The sequence below is a fragment of the Pongo abelii genome, chromosome 15 (assembly GCF_028885655.2).
Source record: "Pongo abelii isolate AG06213 chromosome 15, NHGRI_mPonAbe1-v2.0_pri, whole genome shotgun sequence".
Classification (NCBI taxonomy): Eukaryota; Metazoa; Chordata; class Mammalia; order Primates; family Hominidae; genus Pongo; species Pongo abelii.
The window spans coordinates 98,265,773-98,286,430 of record NC_072000.2 but is presented as its reverse complement, the minus strand read 5'-3'; the positions used below and the strand labels follow the sequence as shown (position 1 = coordinate 98,286,430).

Sequence of the window (20,658 nt, the reverse complement as noted above, 5' to 3'; positions counted from 1 at the left end):
AACAGTGCCCAGCTCCCGGGCTGGGGTCCCTTCCAGCAGGCTAAAGGATGAGTAGGGGTCGTTTTAGCTCTGCTGCTCTGGGGTGGAGGGGAGACTGGGAGGAAGAGTGTGAGGCAGGAGAATAGGGTCTGGAGGCAGGGACCCTAAGGCAATTCACACTGACTTCCTAGAACTGAATCAAAAGGAAAACACCATCTTTCCACACCCAAGTAACAAGGATTAGAGGCTGCTCCCTTTGCAGACCCTACCCGTTTTCCCACTGTGTTGCACAAGTAAAATGTAAAGTACCTCTGATCAATCACCTCCTGCCACCAATCAGACTGTTCATGGGCCAAGTCTTTATTTACATAGTATGTAACTCTATATAACCAATGGGAAACCTCTAGAGGGTACATAAACCCTAGAAGATTTGCAACCAGTACTCTTGAGCCACTTGCTTAAGTATGCTCCCACTGTGTACTTTCATTTCAGTAAATCATTGTTTCATTCTTTTGTTGGTTTGCTTGTGCATTTTGTCCAATTTTTTGTTCAAAATACCAAGAACCTGGACAACTTGTAGTCAAGACCCTCCACTGGTAACAAGCATATAGATAAAGGAGAAGATTGGGAAGACGTGGGCTGGAGGGCTGCAGACCACTCCCAGGGTGAGAGCTCTTGCTGATGTTTCAACAGATCTCAGCCAATCCTCCCCAGAGAAAGAAGCATGGCAGTGGATGTGAGTTCAGGTGTGTTCAGTGGACCTTAAAGTTGGGTCTGTAGCCACATCCCCAGGGTGAGGGTCCCTGGACGAGCCCTGAACAGGGCCAAGTCAAGCAAGAGCCTCTTCTCGCCCCCTTCCCTGTTCCATTGCCAGTTATTTCTTTAACCTTATCCACTGGTCATCCTTCGCCAGCCACATCCTTTTTCTTGCTGTTCCTCAGGCACCAGGCTCACTCCCACCCAAGGGCCTTTGCACTTGCTGTTCCCTCCTGGAATTATCTTCCCTTAGCTCAGTGGTTGCACTGATAGGCTTGCCACGTGTTTGTGTAAATAAAGTTTTATTGGAACACAGCCAGGCCAGTTTTATTGGAACACAGCCATAGACATATTGTCTATGCTGCTTTTGCCCTACGACAGTGGAGTTGAGGGTTGTGACCGACCCCAGAGTGCACACAAAGCCTCAAGTATTTATAGTCTGGTCCTTTAGGGAAAAAGTGTTGCCAGCTCCTGCCTTGGATACTTGCACAGCTCACCCTCACCAGCTTCTCTGTCTTTTTTCAACTCACTAGCTAGTGCGGGCTTCCCACTCTCCATCCTCACCTCTTTCTCTGCTTTCTTCCTCTCCCTGGCTCTGGGCACATGAGATCTCTGGGTATTGATTGCACTTCATTGCCTGTCTGCCCACCACAGCACAGGTCCCAGAGGGGCAGGGACTTGGGTTCTTGTTTCTTGCTGTATCCCTATGCCTAGAACAGGGCCTCACACCCAGACGTGCACAGGAAATACACTGTCAATGAATGAGAGCTTCCTACACTCCTGGGCACTGGCCCAGCCCACGCCTCTTGGCCCCTGTCAGTTTCTCTTGCCATGGAGCCAGGGTTTTGGCAAGTCCCTTGCCAGGTCTCTCCCCAAGGAGGTTGAGTCCTATCATGAATGGTCACAGTCCCCAGAAACACCCAACCTGGGTTCAGGGGAGCCCTGCACCACATCCGTTTTATGAGGCTCTCATTATATTAAAAAAATAAAATGTTTGAGGTGATGCACATCCCAAGTACCCAATCTGATCATTACACATCATATACATGTAGCAAAATATTACATGTACCCCCAAAATATGTACAACTATTATATATCAATAAAATTTTTTAAAGACATGCTAAAACCAGGGGTGCAGAAATGATCGTATTTTCAGTGTTGACATGGAACAAAATTAACACTTTTAATGCACAAGTTCACTGTTACATTTCACTGTTACAGCTCATGAAATCGTTAGAGTGTATTTTCAATATTAATTAAATTTTATTAACAATGTTAAAGTTTACTGGACTATTAAGACAATTTTAAAATAATTAAAATCTATGTTAATTTCAATATTAACTAACAGTGACCAGAGAGACACAAAGTAGGAGTTGGAGAGTCACTGTCTTTCTTTTTCTCAATCCTGTCACATGGTGATCTTATTTGAAAGGAATATATAGAGCATAATCCCCCCAAAAAAGTCAAAAGCTCCATGCTAGGACCCAGGCTTCTGACTCCCGCACAGAGCTCCCTGGTACAGTGCAGGAGAGCATTCTGCTCAGGACCTCGGACCTCTGCTGAATCTCTGCCTCCCGCACAGCCCTGCCCTGGGGCCTGTGACCCTCCCATTGAACGCTGGCCCATCCTGAGCTGATGCTCTGAGACTTTTAAGCCCCAATAAGAGCTTTGATAACATTCATTTCACGGAGGCACACAGAGCCTCAATCTCACACACAGAGTCCTCCAACAGGACTATCGGGTCCTTCTTGGTAACTCCGCTGTACAGAGGAGGAAGCTGAGGCACAGAGTGACCTGCCCAAGTTCATGCAGCTAGGAATTGGCAGACCTGAGATCAGAATCCACGCCCATCTGAGCTCAGGGAGCTCCTTGACACTTCCCATCTGTCTTTTCCTAGGGGCCAGCCCTACACAGATGCTCCAGCCCACGGAGCAGCTGGGAGTGTTATTTATGAACCTTCTAGGCTTGGCCCCATCACCCCCAAGGGCCCCATCATCTCAGGCAGTGCATCTGAAATGCAGATATTCCAGGTAAACTGAGGCAGTGGAGAAGAGATGGGTTCTGGGGTCAGCAGGACCTGTTTTCCAGCCATGGTCCCACTGCTCTCAGATGTATGCCCCTGTCACTATTGCTGTAGCAACCTCCCTGAACTCAGCGGTACTCATGGGTCAGGAATTCAGAAAGGGCAGTGGGAGCCACTTATCTCCATCTGCAATGTCTGGGGCTAGAAAGACTCAAAGACTGGGGGTGACTTGACAGCCGGGACCGGAGCCATCTCAAAGTCCTCTTCATTCACGTCTGGGCCTTGATGCTGGCTGCTGGCTGTGGCCTGAGCTGGACTGTTGCAGGCACAGCTCCAGTGGCCTCTCCTTGTGGCTTCCTGGCTTCCTCACAGCGTGGCGGCTGGGTTCCAAATGTAAACATCTCAAGAGACAGGAAGTGGAGCCTGCTAGTTTCTTATGACTGGGGCCTAGAAACCAAAACCAAAACCACATCACTTCCGTAGTATTCTCTTAGTCAAGCAGTCACAGCGCCCAGACTCAAGAGGAAGGGATGTAGACCGCATCTCTCAATGGGAGGACGGTCAAAGAATTTTGGAGCCATGTTTTTTTCTTTTGTTTGTTTTTTTTTTTTAATTCTTTTTCTTTGTTTCTTTTAAAAATGTTTCTGGAGGGGCCATGTTTTACCACTGCCACATTCTGTGACCTTGGGCAAATGGCTTGATCTCTTGAGGTCCCAGTTTCCTTGTCTGTAAAATGGGGATAGTGGTGTCCTCCTCAGAGGGCTGTTGTATACGGTGAACTGAACTCTCAGTTAATAGCAAAGTCAGGCCTTGCACCTGGATCCTCAGGCCCCACAGCCAGTGCTCCTGATACCACCTGCCCTTCAAGTTGGGGCACACGTACTGCTTCTTCCAGGCCTGGGGCAGCTGCGAGGACGGTTTGCCTACAAAGTCCAGTTAGGATGTGGACAAGCCTTTCCACACATTCACTCAAAACTACGCCTTGAGCACCTACTATGTGCCAGCACCTTCTGGCCTTACAGCTTTGATCAAAGCAAGATCTCTGCCTGGGGAAGTTAGTTGTACATTCAAACCCTGTATTTGGGGGATGATGAAGCCACTGCACAGAGCAGCCTCTGGGCCTTTGGTTCTGACAGCAGCAGCTCTGCCTCATCTCAGTCCATTCCCTGCTCCTAGCTGGCCCTGGTCCTGTCCAGCTAGGCAGGACTGTGGGGCAGTATCCTTGCCACCTCCCAGTCTGGCCCCCTCCCTTCCTGTCTATGTTCTTTCTATCTATCTATCTATCTATCTATCTATCTATCATCTATCTATCTATCGTCTATTCATCCATCCATCCATCCAATCCCCCTGTCTATCTACTTACCTACTTATCACGTTTCTGTTGTTTTCATGGCTTATTTCCTACCAACCACTTTATCAGATGACTATCCTAGGAACTCCAGAGGCCTTGGGAGGACACAGAAGAGATCTGTCTCTTCCCGGGGTATTTCCACATTGCTCAGACCCCACGGGACCTTAACACAGGGCTGGGCTTTTGAACCAGCTTCCTTTGGTCACGAATTCTTTGTGGCAATAATAGATGTGATGTGTGTATGCTGGGAGGTGAAGGTATTTACCAAGTCTTTTTTGTTGATTGTTTAAATTATAACTCTAATTATAAATGGTTGAGCCGTGTCCACATGGCCATGAATGATGACAGCCCCAAGCCCTCCCTGTTAGCCCAACTCTGCCCAGTGAGCCTGCTCCAACATCGCGGAGCCATGCTAACTCAAGCCCAGCAACTGGAGTCTGTCTTGGCCACACCCAGCATGAAACCTGCTTGGAACTCTGCCTCCCCTCAAGTAGCCTCTGGCAGTAGAAAACTCATGTGTGCTGGAAATCTCCCAGCTGGGTGTGATTCCCAAGCCTATGCCCTGAACTTTACTTTGCCTCTCTGCGCCTCATCTGTCAATGAGGATATTAGCATCCTCTTTGCAGGATTCTCATGAGAGCTGAATATCCGGGTGCTCACTCACACTCGGCTCTGGACAAATCTTCAATAAATGTCCCTCTTTCCCCTCTGAGAAGCACACAGCCGCACCTTTGCTCAAGCTGTTTCCTCTACCTGGACTGCCCTCTTTCCTCTCACTCCCTCATTCACTGTCAAAATTAAACTCATACATCAAGGCCACGTTTAATATGAGCCCTATTTCCAAGGCTGTTCAAAAAAAAAAAAAAGAAAAAGAAAAAAAGCAAATTTTTCTTTTAAGCAACTGTCTCACTGAAGACCAAAATGTGAGATGAGTTGGAGGGATCAGCTGTGGTTGTGACTTGGGTGGGCTGGGGCGGCAGTCCCCCTCTTAAACCCCTGAAGTCCATCTGCAGAAAGATTGAGGCTCTGCAGAATACCTTAAAAACAGGGACTGGGTCTGGTTTATTTCTGGGGCCCTGACAGTTCAACTGGCTCAGAGTAGGGGCTCAGCAGTGCTTTGGGAATTGACTGAATTAAACTGAGTCATGTGGAGTTGGGAGGCAGACCCTACCAGACAGGCAGACATACGTTTTTCCCGGATCCCAGCCTCATCCCCAAAACTGTTGTGCACCCAGAGCTTCCCATACGTCCTGGCCAGCAGGGGCCTAGAGGAGGCTGCAGGTGGCAGCCATCAGAGGGACCCTGGCCCACTCAGCACTAAGAGGCCAGTTCTCTCAGCACCCCACAGGCCTGGCCTTGGAGTCCCTGGTGCAACTGGGCTCATGGACACCAGACAAGACCAGAGAGGCCTTCTGGAGAAACATGCAAGGATCAGTTTTGGTGGCCCTATCACTTCCAAGGTGAGACAGAAAGGAACACCTTTTCAGTGGGAAGGTATTTATGGAACCAGGTAAGATAGTAATATTTGCTAATACTCATTGAGTACCTACTGTGTGCCAGCCACTATTCTAAGCATGTGGTGTATTAATCAGAGTTGTCCGGAGAAACAGAACCAACAGTTCACACACACACAAGGAGATTTATTAGAAGGAATTGGCTCACGTGATTGTGAAGCCGGAGAAGTCCCACAATTCACCATCTGCAAGCTGGAGACCCGGTAAAGCCCACTGTGGAGATTCCAGTTCAGATTGAAGGCCTGAGTGCCAGGAGCATTGAGGGCAGAAGATCGATGTCCCAGTTCAAGCAGTCACAGGCAGACAGCAAACTCACTCTCCCTCCATCTTTTTGTTCTGTGCAGGCCCTGAACAGAATGAATGGTGCCACCCGCATAGGGAAGGGCTGTCTGTCTTATAACCCGTGAGTAGATACTATTAGCAGCCCATCTTAAGATGAGGAAGCTAAGGCACAGAATGATGAAGTGACATTGAAGGTCACAGCTAGTAAATGGCAGAGCCAGATACAAACCCCAGCAGTCCACCTACAGGGCCACTGCCCCCACCTGCCTCCATCTGCATGTGACTTTAATTCCATGCAGAATGGGCCTATATCATCCAGCTGTTTGGTGTATTTATTTACCAAGCCCCCACCCCTCCATCTCCTTCATGAAGAGCTGGGCTAAAGAGTCCTCTGCTCACCGACCTCTGTGTGGGCTCCTGGGTGTGACAGAACCTGGAGGATAGGCTGATGGGACAGAGGCTGGAACAGAGGAAGGGAAGGTGGGCTGGGCTTCAGGAACAGAGGAAGGGAGGGTGGGCTGGGCTTCAGGAACAGAGGAAGGGAGGGTGGGCTGGGCTTCAGGAACAGAGGAAGGGAGGGTGGGGTGGTCTTCATCCTGCTGGATGGTGGGGAAGGGACGCTGTAAGGATGAGAGATGGGCTTAACAAGGCGGGATCGGGCACCAGAGGCCTCACAACTTGTTCATGTCAGTGCCGTGATTTGCGCCCAGGTTGTTGGGCCTCAGCCTCTGGGCATGACTATTGCAGTACAGTGGCCACGGAGGGACAGGGAGGATGGGTTTCTGTGCCCATTAGGAAACAGACTTTATAGGGTCAGATATGGGGGCACAAAGGAGAAGTTCAGGGAGACTTGCAGGCTTGGGCAAGCGGGCAGGTGGTGGAGTCACACCCTAAGAGGGGGGGCCTGGGAGGAGGGGCCCTGCCATGCCCTTCAGGGTGATGGTGACCATCAGAGGAGATGGCGACACTAGGAGGTCTGTGCTGTCATAACGAAGACATAACAGTTGAAGAGCACTTACAGGTTTTTCCTCATCTCCATTTCCATGTCAAAATTTACCAGTCCTGTGTCCCGTTTCCTCCAGACCATTGCTAATCTGATAAAAAAGCTTCCCTATGGAGGTGGCATTGGAAAAAGGCTGGGTTCCCTTCTAACCTTCCCCTCTCTTTTTTACCAGGGGGCTTCCTACACTTGATCTTAGCCAAAACGCCGAGAAGCGATGCCAGGGGCCTTCCTGAGGCAAATCCTCAGCCGCTGTTGCGCGGGGGAAGAGGGAAGGGCGAGGTCAGCCTGGGGAGGATGTGGTGGGATGAGTGCTCAGGGGCTGAGCATGCCGCACACATACCAGCCGTCTCGGAAGCCACCTCGTGTGCCAGACCAGATGGGCCACACCCCTGTCTCCACTGAGAGTGTGCCTGCTGTCTCCAGAGGTAATCAAGCAAGAATAAGACTGCCAGTTGGGGAGAAGATAGTAATGCAGATTTAAGCATCGGCGTGTGCACTGGGGAAGTTGCCTGAGGTGATCTGTAACCTTCAAGGTCCAGAGTCAAAGATGCTGGGATGCTGTGGGTTGCTGAGAATTGGAAACTCCTGGGAGTACCCGCAGGAAGGAGGGTCCATGCGAAGCATCTCCCTGTCTTTCATCTCCAGTTTGTCCACAAGGCCTCACCTCTGGCATGGCTGCCCCTCAGACTGGCCAGTCCCCTTTCCATCCAGTACATCTCCATCTCTGGACACCTCATTTCCAGGTGAAGAAGCCAGATCCTCAGAATGTCAGGGCTGAGCAGGACCTCAGAGCTCAGCCAACCAACCTTTGATTTTCAGGGGAGGACCCCAAAAGCCTAAATGTACAAACAGACAATGGCCTGCCTGTGTAGGAAAAGAGAACCTTGTCCCACAATCTCTGCAGCAAGCAGCACAGGAAGCCAAACCAAACCTCTGTGGCAATGGGCCCAGAATGGTCAGGGCTCGGTCAATCCTGGTCAGCTTCCCTATTGTTGACTACTGCTTCCAACTCAACACCAACGAGAGAGAGCCAAATATGCTCCCAATGCAATCACATAAGATGTCGGGCTTCCAGCTAGCCACCTCCCGCTTCCCCATGCAACAACCTCCAATCAGGGCACACCTGAGGCCTCCCCCTTTTCACTATGATGCTTCCCCTCACCCTGCCTGCCTGGGAGTCTCTGTCAAATGCAAGTGACAATGGCCAATTCCCTTGCCATACCAAGCACACAACGAATGGCCTCTGTTTGATCTCCTTTGGGTTATCCCAATTTATTTCCACAACACAGAGACCCAGAAAGGGATGGTGGGTTGTTTAAGGTCACATTCCAGGTCTAGGATAGAACTCAGCTCATTCATTATCGCCTCCTTAGAACTTTACTTCTCTAACTCCCTCTGTTATTCTAGGTAGAATTGACCACGTTCTCCCTCTTGCCTCTCAGTATCCTTCACACTCTATCTCAGCACCTTCCACACACGCGATGATTTTAAAGTATGTCCAAAGCTCTGTGTTACTCATCCCTTTAAGAAGTGGAGCCTAATACTCCTCCCCTTAGTGTGGTCTGGATTTAGTCACTCTTCTAGTGAATAGAATGATATGAAGTGACCATCTGTGACTTCAGAGATGAGGTCATAACAGGCTCAGCAGCTTCCTCCTTGCTCTCTTGGATCAGCTCTGGGGGAAGCCAGCTGCCATGTTGTGGGGATGCTCAAGCAGCCCTGAGGAGAGGCCCATATGATGAGGAGCTGAGAGGACTTGAGCCAAAAGCCAGTGGAGAATTGAGGTCTCCTGTCAGTAGCCATGTAAGCAAGCTATTCTGGAAGCACATCCTCCATTCTCAGTCAATATCTTAACTTCAACCTCATGAAAGACCTTGAGCCTAGCTCAGCCACTCCCAGACTCCTGACCCACAGATACTGTGTGAGGTAATCCAAGCTTGTTGTTTCAAGCTGCTAAGCAGTCTGTTGCAATAGATAATTAATGCAACACATTTCTGAGTTTTTTGCCCTACATGTCTGAGACATATAATATCCAATAATATCCAATTAGGAGCTCTTGCGAATAAGGCACCAGTAGCTCAGGGCTCAGCAATGTTTGATGGACAGACATATGGATGAATGGATGGGTAGATGAGGGTGCACAAACTTTGGCTTCAGGGTTAGATGGATGGATGGATGGATGGATGGATGGATGGATGGAAAGATGGGGAGATGGGTGGGTGGATGGATGGATGGGGAAATGGATGACTGAATGGACAGGTTGGATGGATAAGTAGATAGGTGGGCAATTGAATGGATGGGTGGATGGATGGAGGCGTGGGGAGATGGGTGGGTGGATAAATGCATGTGTGGATGGATGGATGGTTGGACAGATGGATAAATGGATGGATATTCAAGAACTTCCAGGCTGCTCAGAGGCAGCAAGCTTGGTATGGGCAGTTGCAAAGTTTATTTAAAAAGTCTGATGATATTTTAGTTCAACATGTTTTCAGACAATGGGGCCCTTTCTTGTGCTCCTTGGTGGCCCAGAAAACACAGTTTTGATGGCTAATTGAGTGGTGGTCATAATTTCTTCTCCGGTAAAGACCATGCTTTTTGTCTATGAGGTTGTTCTGGGCCTGACTGTCCTGTCAACTGTCTCTTTGGTTCCTATCTTATCTACCTGCCAAGACCCTACTCTCTCCTGTGAATCTCTTTTCTTCATCAGACACCTCGAATCACAGATAGTTGGAGATGAAAAGGACCTTAGAAACCATGAGAAACACCATGGACGGGGAGAGTGGGGAGCTCTGGAGCCATAAACCTGGCTTCAGGTCCCAGTTCTGCCACTCACCAGCTGCGTGGCCAAAGGTAAGTCATGTAACCTCTCTGACCCTCAGCCTCTTCCTCTGTGTGTGGCACCTGCCTGCCATCACATGTGGAGTGCTCAGCTCAGAGCTGGCCTGTGCTACAGAGCTAAGCACAGGAACAACCCATCAATGTCACTATCATCCCAAAGCCAAAGTCCTGCCATGTCATTGGAAGAGGCTACAGTAACACGTGCAGAGTGTTTATCTCAGCACTCTCATTTGTGAGAGCCATTCATCTCATCCAACCCTCTTAGTTTGTTGTTTTTAGACAGTGTCTTGGTCTGTTACCCAGGTTGGAGTGCTGTGGCATGATCATGGCTCACTGTAACCCCGAACTCCTGGGCTCAGGCAATTCTCCCATCTCAGTCTCCTGAGTAGCGGGGATTACAGGTGCGCCCCACCATGCTGGCTAATTCTAAACATTTTTTTTTTGAGGTGGAGTCTCACTCTGTTGCCCAGGCTGGAGTGCAGTGGCGTGATCTTGGCTCACTGCAACCTCCGCCTCCCGGGTTCAAGTGATTCTCATGCCTCAGCCTCCTAAGTAGCTGAGACTACAGGCACTCACCACCACACCTGGATAATTTTTTTTTTTTTTGTATTGTTTAGTAGAGATGCAGTTTCACCATATTGGCCAGGCTGGTCTCAAACTCCTGACCTCGTGATCCACCCACCTCGGCCTCCCAAAGTGCTGGGATTACATAAACATTTTTTTGTGTGTGTGTGGAGACAGGATCTTGATATGTTTGCCCAGGCTGGTCTCAACCTCCTGGCCTCAAATGATCCTTCTGCCTTGGCCTCAAAAGCTTTGGGACTACAGGCGTGAGCCATGGTGCCAGGTAGACCACTTCATTAACCAGATGAGGAAACTGAGGCTGAGGGTTGAGTGGTTTGCCCAAAGCAACCTGGTGAATTAGTGGCATGGTCAGGATATGAATCCTGACTCCAAGACAAGTGCTCCTCCTCTCGCTTCTGAACCCATTTTCTGCACCCTTGGCTAAGAGAGGAAAATGCAGGATTCACCTGAACACTCAGCTTTGGCCTCAAATGGCCACGAGAGGGAGCCCTTGGAATTGCTCGGGGCCTCCGTGCTTCCGGTGAAAGAAGCCTTTCCATCCGTTCTCGAAGGCGCCTAGGCCAGTAGCCCCTGCCCTGCCCCTTCCCTCCCTGTGCCAGCACCTCTGAGGCATTCCAGACTCCGGCTCCTTTTCCTTCTCTACCTCCACCCTCCACCTGGATCCCAGGATTGTCTTTCTCCTTTTCCTGAGTAGAAGTGGGATCCTCAGAACCCCACGGTGGTTTTGCCAGGCAGGTGGTGCACATTTGAGGCACGCTGGCTTACTTTGGCTTCAGGGTTGCAGTGACATGTCCAGTTGTCCCTTAGCATCTACTGACACTCCCATCCAGCTATTCCACACACTTCTGCTCAGCCACGCCGGGTGGGAGAGGCCAGGCCAGGGGAGGTGGAGGAGGTGGGAGAGGAGTTTACCTACTGTGTAGCCAGAAGATGACAGAGTTACAGCACACAATGACAGGACATGGCTCGGAGTGTTAGTTGGACCCAAGCAGAAGGGCTGATAGTAGAGGCCTTGGGGACAGCTCTAGCGGCAGATTTGAGCCGTAAAGGATGCAAAATAGTTGGCCAGGCAAATAAGGCCCACAAGTTCCTAAGAAACTGGGAGGAGGACCCTTGCCTCTGGGTCAGGGGTGCTACCTGGGAGGACACCCCTTCTCTGGGCATCGGTAAATAGGAATAATAAAACCTACTCTGCCTTCCTCATAGGAGGAAAGAATGTCTGAGTACGTACAAATGGAAGCAGATTGGAAATTAAATACCATGCCCATCTCGGGGATGTATTTTAGCACAGGTGTTTTTCTCTTTCCCAGGATGTTCTCCAATAAGCGTTCATTCTGTGTCCCCCAGCACCCACTTTCCCTGTCCTGACCTTCCTGCAGATGCATTTTGAGACCACTCAGGTTCCTGGGTCTCTGATGAGCGTCCCTGTGGGCCTCCCACAGTCCTCCACTTGGTGGCTGACTCCAGCCCTCTTCCCTAGCTTGGGTTTTTCCATGAGTCACTTTAAAGTCTTTGTATAAGGCCTATTAGGATAAAAACAGGAAGGCAGGCAAGCCAGCAAGCCCTGGAAGCCATCCCTGGGCTCTTAGGAGATTAAAGTCTGTAAACACAATCCCGGGTGTCTGTGGGCCATCTGCCCCCGCACCCCCCATGTGCTGACCAGGAGGACCTCGGAATCTGGGATGAATGTGACACTGTTTGAATGTTGGAAATGCCCCGTTGCTCCTTTCTCTATATCTTTTTAGGCAACACAAATGGCAAGCTCTTTCCAAGTGTCATTCTCCAAATAGATTCCTTCTAGTCTAGGGTCGGCGGGGAGGGAGTGGAATAAGAGGTGAGCCCCTCTGATGCTCCAGCAGCCCCCTCTGTGGGCCCAGCAGGCCACTCTTAACATCTCCAAAACCTGTGGTTCTTGCAGGACATACAGTTTGTTTCATATTCTCCTGGGCTCACTGTGCATAACCGAGTTGGTAATTCTCCAGTTCTCCCAAATGCATATTCTCCCTTGCAGACAGCATTTTTCAGAGAACAGGAAGGAGCTGCTTCCTTAAGTATCGTCTGGGATCACATTCAGACTGGAGATGTTGCCAGAAGCAAATCCACCTCGGTGGGGATTCTGGTTGACCCAGGAGACCCTCTGCTCCTGAGGGAACTACTGAGGGGCTTGGGCTGTGACTCCAGGACCAAGGGTTTTGAGAGAGACTTTCCTTCCCTGGACAAGGAAAAGGAAGTGGAGCTACCAGCTGCTGCTCTGGGAGGCTAGAGGCTCATCTCTCTACCATGTACCCTTTCCAAAGCTCTGTTCTCTGAGGGCTTCTCGAAATACCCACTTTAATCAGAGTTAAGCCGGATTTGAAGGTTGAGATGATTAGATGTGTCAAAAAAATTTTACAGTCTAATAACACCCAATGCTGTCAAGAATGTGGAAAAAAAGAGACATGTATGCATTGTTGATATGAGTGTCAATTGGTATCCATGTTTTGGAGGGAGTTTGCTAGTATCATTAGAATGTGAAATAGATATGCTCTCAGACTCAACATTTCCACTTCTAAGAGTCAATTCTAGAGAAATATGTGCACATGGACACAAAGAGTCGGGCATGAAGACGTTTGCAGAAATGTTGTTTGCAACTGCAAAAAACAATAAAATAAAAAACCACCAAATCAAAAAACCAAACACCTAGCATTTGTCCCCAGCTTTACCAAGATATAATTGACAAGCCTCGGATTTAGACACTATGGTGGAACTGGGGTACGGTATGCTTTGCAGCCACTAAAAAGAATGACATAAACCTACAGTTGCTGACTTAGAAGGACCTCAAGATGGACCTTTTCATGAAAAAAAGGGATACAATTATATGTACTGTATGACCCCATTTATGTTAAAAACAAAAAAGAAGAAAGGTAAAATAAAGTCAATGGGAATGCTTGGGAATGTTTGGGACGAACACACCCCACGTCGAGAATAGCAGTGATTTATGAAAGGTTGTAGGCTGGGAAACAATTGAAAAGGGTTGCATTTTTTAGTTTGTAAACTTTTCTGTTGTTTGAAATGTTTCTTAATGAGCACATACTTATGTATATTGTTTTTGTTCCCCAATATGTATATTGGATTTTGCTCCAGGGCACCCACCTCAGAACAGTCCTGCTCAGAACCTCTGAAGTCAGTTGACTTCATTCAGCGAACATTTTCTATGTGAGCCTCTGCCCTGCACAGCTCTGTGTTGGGTGTTGAGGACATCAGGGCCATTGTCCGCAACCCCAGGGAGTGCAGTTGCCTGCAGGGAGAGGCAGATGGACAGATGAGGACTGTGCAGTGGCAGAAACTGTGAGGAGTGTCGTCGTAAGGACGGCAAGAGTAGAAGGCAGGCAAGGCCAGTTCCCCTGGATGAAGTCAGGGGAGGCTTCCTGCAGGAAATGACACTAACTTGAGTCTTAAAGATGATGGGGGTGTGGATGGGGTGTAGATTGGGTGTGGATGAACCAGTGGAAGAAGAAGAAGGAAGATTTGAAGAGGAGGGTTCCAGGAGGGGAGACGTGCACTTGGGGGAACACAGGGCGGGTGATGGGTGGGGTTGGGGAGGACGAGAAGAGTTAGGGACAAGGGCTGAGCTTGGCTTCTCATCTGTCAACTCCTGATTGTTGCTCTGGGGTGCAGGGAGCCAGCCAGTGGCCAGCAGAGGGCATTTCTGCCTCTTCCAACTGCAGAGTCTGGAGCCCCCAGGAGGAGCTGGTCAATGGTTTCATGTTGACATGGGCTCTCAGGACCCCAGGGAGGGTGCACCCCAAGAGCGAGTGAGACTGAGACACAGATGATTAAGATGCAGCGTGAGGAGGTGTGGCAAAGGACTTTAGCCAGTCCACACGTGCAGAGAGGTCATCAGCAGTGCTGCTTTCCGAGATGGTAAAGAGAGGGGCTTCAATCAGAATGTGAGTGCGTGGTGGCACAGGAGGCTCGTGGCCATGGTGAAAGCAAAGGCTAGAGTCGAAGACAACATCCCAAGAGGGTGCTCCGAGGGCTGCAGCAGCATCAGCCCCGGGGATCTGACATGTGGCCTCTCCCGCTGGTCCCCTCCACCGCCCACCCTCATTCTCTCTGCCTGAGCTCTTTTCCCTGCTCCTCCAAAGCAGTGTCCCCTTCCCAGTCCTGAGCACTCCTGGGCCCTCCACCTGCTTCCCAGCAAACCCACCTGGAGCATCTGCTCAGTGCCGGGTCTTCTCCTGGAGGCGGGGACATGGCAGGACCCCAGGAAAGCCCTAGATCATTCCACTGTGGGGGAGGCACAGACACTAACTAAGCAAACAGAGCTTCCGGCAGCGATGGGCCCCATGCAGAGGATTCAACAGGGCCATGGACAGGTCAGGGGAGGCCCCTGGGGACGCTTCGGCTGAGACCTGAATGTCAAGCTGGAGCCTGGCATGAGGGTGAGGCCCTTACAGGTAGAGCTCCCTGGACAAGGGTGAGCGTGGGGCTTTCAAGAGAGGGAGAAATCAAAGGTAACCCCTCAATTTTGACCCGGGCCACTAGGTAAACGGAAGGGCTGTTTTCTGAGGAAACGGGGGCTGTGGGAGAAGCCAGCTTCAGGGAGGGAATCCAAAGTTCCGTTCTGGTCACCAGAAGTCAGAGGTGCCAATTAGCAGTGCACGTGCGGGGTCACGAAGGCAGTGTGGGCCAGGCGCCGCTGCTCACACCTGTCATCCCAGCACTTTGGGAGGCTGAGGTGGGAGGATAGCTTGAGCTCAGGAGTTCGAGACCAGCCTGGGCAAAACTCTGTCTCTACAAAATATACAAAAATTAGCTGGGCGTGATGGCGCGTGCCTATAATTCCAGCTACTGAGGTGGGAGGATCGCTTGAACCCGGGAGGCAGAGGTTGCAGTGAGCCAAGATCGCACCACTGCACTCCAGCCTGGGTGACAGAGCAAGACTCCGTCTCAAAAAATAAATAAATAAACAGAAAAGAAAAAGAAATTTGAGTTTGGATCCTCGGAGAGAGGTCAGATGTGGGAGTCCGCAGTGGGCAGGCATCTAAGGCCAGGATGAGAGTCTAGCTGAGTCCAAGCTCATACCAGTCATCGCCCAACAGCCAGTAAGTCCAGTAAGTTGAGAGACAAGGTGTTGGGGTAAGAAAAGCGACTTCACTCAGAGAGCCAGCAAACCGAGAAGATGGTGGACTAGTGTCCTAAAGAACCTTCTTAAGTTAGTAGGGACTTCAGGCTCCCTTTAATGTCAAGAAGGGAAGAGGAGGGAGTTGAGGTCAAGAAGTGACCGACGACCACAATCATGTGGGTGTGAGCAAGGGTCTGAGGAGGTTGTGAAACATCTTTGTTCTTGGTCAGTTGACTTCGGTTCAGATGAAGTAGGTCAGGCCACAGTGTTCCTATAAATCTTTAACGAAATACTGTTCCTCCTGTGTACACGTCCTTATCTCCTCGGGAGTTAGTTTTGAGAAAGGGGCTATTATCATTCTTTTCTTAAAGTTGAACTGCAAGTAATTAGTTAGCCTACATGTAAAGCTAAGCAGAAGCTTTTTTTTTTTGAGACAGAGTTGCCCAGGCTGGAGTGCAGTGGCGCAATCTCCACTCACTGCAAGCTCCGCCTCTTGGGTGGTTCACGCCGTTCTCCTGCCTCAGCTTCCCGAGTAGGTGGGACTACAACAGGCACCCACCACCAAGCCTGGCTAATTTTTTGTATTTTTTTAGTAGAGACAGGGTTTCACCGTGTTAGCCAGGATGGTCTCAATCTCCTGACCCCATGATCTGCCCGCCTCGGCCTCACAAAGTGCTGGGATTACAGGCGTGAGCCACCGTGCCCTGCCAGCAGAAGCTTTGAACCTAAAGCAGGAGTGTCCAATCTTTTGGCTTCCCTGAGCCACACTGACAGAAGCGGCATTGTGTTGGGCCACACATAAAATACATGAACACAAATGATAGCTGATGATCTTTAAAAAGATCACACAAAAAAAATCTAATGATGTTTTAAGAAAGTTTATGAATTTGTGTTGGGCTGCGTTCAAAGCCTCCCAGGCCGCATGGGGCCCGTGGGCCACGGGTTGCATAAGTTTTACCTAAAAGGTTTTACTATAAGGGCAGAGGCAAAATGGAGTTGGTTAGGCTAAGCCTTCCTCCACTGTTAGAAGATTGCCCCAGAGATGAGGGACAAGAAAAGGCCGGGCCTCATTCCTGCTGCAGACAACGTTTGCATGTGGAGGAGGAAGTGAAGGAGAACAAGGAGTGAAACCAGGAGAGCCCCCTGTGTCCAGCAATCAAGTGGAGAAGCAGCCTCAGGAGCAGGGCGGGATCAAGCTTGGCTGACGCTGCTGTGGGGTCAGGTGCAGCCACAGCCTGGGATCCGGCATCTCGGAGGTCCTAGGTGCCCTTGACTTGAACTGTCCCTTTCTCCTGGAGCATTAGGGTCTGGTCCCATCTGCCTCCCCTCCTGCCTGTGAGTGTGTCCATCACATCCTGAAAGTGATGTCGCCTCCTTGAGGGGCTCTTCACAAGTGAAGGATGCACGAAGAAGGTCGTCCAGGACCATGTGGAGGGTGGGGTTTGGTTGAAGCTGGGAACCAGTGCAGGGTTGCCGCAGGAATCTGGCGAGATGGGGCAGAGCATGGAACTGAGGCAGCAGAAGGAGATGGTGTTAGGGGAGGGAGTAGCGGCTCCTTCATTATGGCAGACAGATTCCTGAGCAAGGTGACCTTTGGGCCTCAGGCCTAGTATGGGGCTGGTCTGCAGCTGGGGGCAGGTGGACCAACCCCCTGAAGAGAAGAAAGACGGTGCTCCTGGCCCCTCCAGCCTCACCTCCCTCCAGCACCCCCACTCCCAGCCCATATGCCAGTTCTCTGAAGTTGTCCAGAGAGCAGGGACAGACATACATGGCCAGAGAGTCCACTCTAGGTCCCCAGAGTCCCCATGCTGTCCTTCATTTTTCCACCTTTGTAAGTGTCATGCCCTCCACCTAATGCTACACCCCTACTTCTTTTCTGGCAAACTCCTACTTATCCTTCAAGACCCAGTCTAAGTATTGCTCACTCCAGAAAACACTCTAGACCACCCCCCAGTCCAGGATTGATGAACCCCTTGGGGCTCCCACTGCCCCGAGGGCTTCCCTGTGGCTTTTCAGCATTCTGTAATAGTCCCCTCCTCCCTCTCCCTCCCTAGAAGGTGGGAATGCCTCTTCCTACAGTGGCCCTAAGATCACAAGCCCTGCCCTGATGTCATCACCACCCTCGCGCCCCATTGAGAAGCAAGTTAAGCGAACAGCAAGTTAAGCTGACCCAGCTTCATCTTGGGACTGCAATGTGTTTGTACACGTTTCAGGCAGACAGAGGGAGTTGCCGTTTCGGGAGAGGAGCTTGACAATCAGAGACAGCCGGCATCCAAATTCTCGTGGACTCAGGATGGAGAGCCTTTCCCTAGGAGATGCTCAGGTGCAGACTCAGGTGTGGGACAGGTCAGTACCGCAGCGGTGGCTAAAGAATGCCTTTTCATGACTGTGCATCTTAGGAAAATCCTCCTGATGCGTTGTTTTCCAGATGGGAGACTGTGGTGCAGAGATGGAGGGATGGTCCAGGGTCACCCAGCCAGTGGGGCAGAGCCCTCCCTCCTGGGTACTTTGCATGTCTTGGGCTTGGCCCAAAGCTCAGAGGTCAGCTCACTGTGGCCCACACAGAAGGCCACACAGTGGTTCCGGCCTCAGTAAGCTCTCAGTTGATGTCAGCCAGTAGTTTATTAACAGCAGCTCAAACTGAGCACCTACTGTGTGCCCTGGTACTTAATGTGGTGGGAGTGGAAGGTGGGCAGTAGAGTGTCAACTAGTCACTCCTGATGTCAGCTGGCCCAGTCCCACCTGACATCCTGATGGGGTGGGCCTGGGGAAGTTGGTTCTCCCGAGGTGCCCCTGCCAGAAGAGGAGGCAGGGATGGGGGGCTAGTCCCAGGGAGTGAGGATGTCAATGGCTTTTCATGCTCAAGCCTGCAGAAGATTTTGAGTTCGAGGGTAGGCAAAGGTATGGGTCATCCTTGGAAGAGACTTTGTTAGTCTCTTCCATACCCTGGGTAGAGAAGTGAGGCCCAGCTCAGTGAAGGGGGATTGAGCTGGTGGGCTCTGAGATGGGGCAAGCATCAGTTCTGGATGGAAGAGGACCTATTGGAGATTGAAGGAAATGCCTGTGGGGGACACAGCCCCCAGGGACCCTCATGTGGAAGGGGAGCTGAGGCAGGCATGAAGGCCCCACCCTCTCTCCTTGCGAACGCTGCTTCTGCACACCGCCTGGCCTGGACATTGTTTGGCCTTTTCTTGTGGCCCTGTTATGGTCTGTAAGGAACCCAGCATTCAACTGTCACTCTGCACTCCTCGCCCTCGCCACTTCCAAAGAGCCAGGCCTCCTGTTCTCAAAAGGCTGAGCCTCAGCACCGGAGCCTGTCTCACAAGTAGACTGAACGGAGCACACAGCAGCTCAGCCTCTGTCTCCGGAAGATGCAGGAAACTGAGAGGCCACGGGCAGCTGCCTCCCCTGCGGAGGACGGCGGCACCTCTTCTACAACAGCGTCTGAGGAGGAGCTCCCGCCTGGAGGACGGATGCCCAGGGCAGCCCCGAGGTGAAGGCGCAGGACAGCCCGTCCTCTGGCTCTGCCCCCTGTCGCTCCTTAGCCTCCTGAACAGGGGCCACGCAGGAGCTGGGGACACAACCCAGAGGCCCTGCTGGGGCCGCAGGACATGTCCATCATGTGTGATGAGTCATAGCAACTATTTTCAGGTTCTTGATCAAGGACATTTTGATCTTTCTGGTTCGCGTCTGACTTAGTGAGAAGCCCTGGCCTCTCCGACCCTAGCAGTGGGACTTGTCCATGAGCTGAGATGCCTGAGAGGCGGCCCGTGCTGGTTCATTTCTGGGCGGTCATTCATGGTCATGGGTTAAACACAAGTCTCGGATCTCAAACCCTGGGCCTCCTGTTGCCTCTGGGGCCTCCATCTGCCCCCATGGCCGGGGAGAGTCACAACATGCATTTGCCCCAGCTCCATTCTGTCAAGATGCAAAAGAACGGATAGTACAAAGAGTCTCACTCCCTCCCCGGCCCCAGCCTCCAGGGACCCTCCTGGAAGCAGCCACTATTTCCAGTTCCTGGTGTCTCCTTCCAAAGATGGTCTGGGTAGCTCCAAGCAGTGGTATAGACATTCCCTGACGCCTCCCGTCTTAAGGACGCTTGTTTGTACAGAAACGGGGGCACACGCAGTCTGACCACAGCTCCACGCTTGCCTTTCCCTCTTCATTTGTTTTAGCCATCAGGCCACATTAGGCTGTGAATGAGCTTGTCACTTTTATCAGCTGCATAAAGACAGACTCTTAAGTGGTATCTCCGACTCTCATCTCATGCTCCTGAAGTCAGTGTTGTGGTTCCAGAGCAGCTGCGCCAAGCCATAGCCTTAAGCACACCCTGTGAATTTCTATTTGTCAGGAGATGTGTCTCATCTTATCTCATTCATTGTATGAATAAGAGCTAGCACTTAAAACACCAAAGTCTGTGAAGGATGTATTCTTTTTCTGAATGAATGATAGCAGATTTAAGATTATTGCTCTCATAATACCAAACTAGGTTAGGAATATTTTTGTTTGAATGTAACAGAAACAGTTTCAAACTGTCTTATGTAAAAGAGAGAAGTCAGTGGCTCTTGTAAGCTGAGAAGGTAGGGTCAGCTGCAGGTACAGCTGGCTCCAGGGTTCAAACAATGTCATCGGAATCAGGTTGCTCTCTAATTCTTCTACACGCCTTCCCTCTGCAGGCTTATGTCCCAGGATTCACTTGTAGCAGGATGGGCAACCAGTTTTGTGCCTGCCTGGTTTCAGGGTGTAGATGTAGGTGGCAAAAATAATCTCTTTTCCAGAAGTCTAAGTGAAAATCTCACCTTGTCTCTGTACTGGTTAGGCAAGGCTAAGTTGCAATGACAAACAGACCTCAAATTCTGTTGTAACAACTCAGACTATAACACTGCATTTCGCTGTCATGTAATATCTGTGGTAGGCCTTTCTGGTCATTTCTCCATGTGGTTATTCAAGGACCCGACTCATTCCATCTTGTGGTTCACCATCCCCTAGGGCAGGAGTCTTCAGACTTTTCCTGGAAAGGGCCAAAGAGTCAACATTTTAGCCTTTGAGGGTCTCTGTTACATAGTCTCTTTCTTTCTTTCCTTCTTTTTCTTTCGTTCTTTCTTTCTTCTTTCTTCCTTTCTCTTTTTTCTTTTTTCTTTCCCCTTCCTTCCTTCCCTCCTTCCATCCTTCCTTTCTTTCTCTCTTTCTTTCATCTTTCACAATGCTTTAAAAATGTAA

At 50.5% G+C, this 20,658-nt stretch overlaps 2 long non-coding RNA genes across 3 annotated transcripts; one reads left to right on the top strand and one right to left on the bottom strand.

Annotated features, from left to right (window-relative positions):
• Positions 1-1,895: 1,895 nt before the first annotated feature.
• On the bottom strand, positions 1,896-8,493 carry LOC129049969 (uncharacterized). Of its 2 annotated transcripts, XR_008513444.2 has the most exons (4): positions 8,376-8,493; positions 7,249-7,744; positions 5,772-5,970; positions 1,896-3,205 (listed from the first exon to the last, which is right to left on the bottom strand). It is a non-coding gene; the product is annotated as an uncharacterized LOC129049969 (long non-coding RNA). The 2 variants fall into 2 exon arrangements; XR_008513445.2 differs by lacking the exon at positions 1,896-3,205 and having other exon boundaries at positions 5,731-5,970.
• A 73-nt stretch (positions 8,494-8,566) lies between these two features.
• On the top strand, positions 8,567-20,059 carry LOC112128840 (uncharacterized). The gene is made up of 4 exons (XR_008513187.2): positions 8,567-8,834; positions 9,616-9,758; positions 17,652-17,784; positions 19,614-20,059. It is a non-coding gene; the product is annotated as an uncharacterized LOC112128840 (long non-coding RNA).
• The last annotated feature ends 599 nt before the right edge of the window (positions 20,060-20,658 follow it).